Source organism: Arvicanthis niloticus, chromosome 4 (genome assembly GCF_011762505.2).
Source record: "Arvicanthis niloticus isolate mArvNil1 chromosome 4, mArvNil1.pat.X, whole genome shotgun sequence".
Lineage (NCBI taxonomy): Eukaryota > Metazoa > Chordata > Mammalia > Rodentia > Muridae > Arvicanthis > Arvicanthis niloticus.
The window spans coordinates 12551268-12554081 of record NC_047661.1 but is presented as its reverse complement, the minus strand read 5'-3'; positions in this window follow the sequence as shown (position 1 = coordinate 12554081).

The window sequence follows — 2814 nt, the reverse complement described above, 5'->3', positions numbered from 1 at the left end:
ATACGTATTATATGCATTACAAATAACATGAAAGCATTTTAAAAATTTGTTCTTATTTATGTGTACATATGTGAATTTGTGTGAGTTTATACTATGTGTGTGTTGGGGGGGGTTGGGTTAGAAAACAGAATAGGGCATCAAAATCAGAAGTGGAGTCACAAGCAGTTATGAGCTGCCCAATGTAGGTGCTGAGACCCAAATTCAGTTCCTTTGGGAGAGCAGTGAGTATTCTTAACCACGCAACAATCTTTCCAACCCCAAGAATGGACCTTAATAAAAACATAAAATGTCATTGAAAGTCTTTATAAATACATTGGTTACGATTTACAAACTTTATGAGTATTTTAATAAGATCTATGATGTCGAACAAAACTGGGGTTACATCTGAAACATGAAAACTAAGTAACAAACATACTGACAGTATTAAAATGTATACAGTAAGTAGCATGCCATGGCTGGCACAGTTTTGTTGTGGACAAGATCACACACACTCCAGGTTAAAAGCGAGTGGTTTGACAAGTAGGTTAGGAGGCTGGAGAGATGGCGTAGCAGTTGAGAGCACTAGCTTCTCTTCCAGAGGTTCAATTCCCAACAACCACATAGTGGCTCACAATCATCTACAATGTGATCTGATACCCTCTTCTGGCATGCAGAGGTACATGTAGATAGAGCACTTATATACATTAATTAAATAAAAAATCTTAAAGGAAAGAAAGAAAATTACATTAGGAGACATAGACAAATGTCTGAGTCCCTTGGGATCAACATGAATGGTGAATGTGTTTCTTGGTACAATAACAGTATGAAGTTTGGGACTCTGTGCATACTCTTACTGCACTGCTCTAAACTGGTAAACTACAACAATTTGGTGGTCCACTCTTGCGCCAATGACAGATTTTTAGTTACAGACGTCGCAAATGGAGGACTGATTATTATTTCAGTTAATTTTTCTTACATATTGCAGAGTTGTTTTTATACATTTAGAAAGTCCCGAGGACAAGAAAGTGAAAATATGCCTTGCCAGACATTGAATCCATGAATGTAAATCTGTCTAAATTATATCTTAATATAAATTGTATTCATACCACTTGCATATCCATGTTTAAAAATGACTACAGTTCATGTTGGGCAACTTTGCTTCATGGATTTCTAATGCTTGGAGGGTTGATCTCCTTTAAGTCAGACACGGCCTTATAAATAGACTCTGTCTTTAAACAACTTAAAAAATAAAGTAGACCATGAAAGTGGTGCTCATGGCGTGGCTTCTGTCTTACATCATGAGTACTGGTGTAACAACTTGGGCTTATTCCAAATAGCATCTGTTTGCACTCATGTAGCTTCCATTTTATGTGACCATGATTTATGGTATCAGCAAATCTAAGGCATGACAAGGGCAGGGGACAATTTTCCTTTTTGCCTCCCATTGATACAAGTGCTTGCCACTCAACAGGGAACGCTTTCACTTGCACATATGCCTTCATTACCATGCATCACTAGAGGCTTGTGTATGCCCTGATGGCTATTCCCTTCTCATCTTGCTTGAGTGTGACAAACAGAGGTGACAGAAGGATGAAGGAGATATGGGCAGACATGAATAGGAAACAACAAAAAAGGAAAAACATGGGACACAGAGAAATGGGCTGTATGGTGCTAGCTTAAATTCTAGAAAGCATGAACTTCAAACTCAGAGACTAACCCAAGTGCAAGATGAAAACTCCCATTTTTAGAGTTTAAAAATTATACTCTTTGTATTCTTTGCAGTGTCCTGTAAAAGAAGTGTTTATTTAAATAGGTCAACTGTCATAAGATACATGGTAACTTCATGTAATTTTCATTCCTCTTTGTATTTCTTCTCTTAGCTTTCCTGACTCTCTCTCTCTCTCTCTCTCTCTCTCCCTTTCATTTGCTATTTTTAAAGTAACCATTTACAAAAACAATGGTAATCTGGGGGAGAAAGACACACACACACATACACACACACACACACAGAGAGAGAGAGAGAGAGAGAGAGAGAGAGAGAGAGAGAGAAAGAAAGATTCATAAAAATACCTCTTTAGTTACACATGGGTTTTCATTTTTAAATTTTATTTTACAGAGAAATTTCTAGGGTGTAAGCTCATGTTTTATTCTTAGCTTCAGCGCTGAGTCATTCTCTGCCCTTGGACACCTCACTTAACACCCTTGCACCTAGTATAAGTTTCCTTTTTCTAAACTAGATTATGTTTGGAAAGAGAAAACTTCAGTTCCCTTGTCGTGATAGTCCTCTTTGGTGTACTGCTTCAACTTGTTCAGGTATGATTTGTGACAGAAAGAAGATGGAACAGTTCTTAGACACAGTCAGAGAGTAGTTCGGAAGACATCTCTCAACTGAAGCATAGCTACCCTATCTCTACTTCTAGGCTACCCTACAAGGAGACAAGGACATGAAGTACTGTCCAGTCTGGTAGTGCAAGGCTTTTCCGCTGCCTTACTATAAAGCATAGGGAACCACTGTCAGTTTTCACCTGAAGTTTGTTCCATAAGATTAAACTGTAGTCTTTATTTTCAAGATTCTTAGAAAACTTAAAATCTTCTCTGCCTGTTTTCCAGCGTGTTTCCTCTGTCCTCTAGCCTCTCTGTCCCCCCTCCTCACACACACATGTGAAAGCACAGGCCAGTGTTTGGTCATGAAATCTGGTCTTTCCAGAGTCACTTTGTAACTCCCCAAGAGCTTCCCAACAAAACTACTAAGGAAGTTTAATACATTACTGATTTGATTTATTAGCATACATAAATTACATAAAATGATTTTATAATTATTATTTATTTAATTTA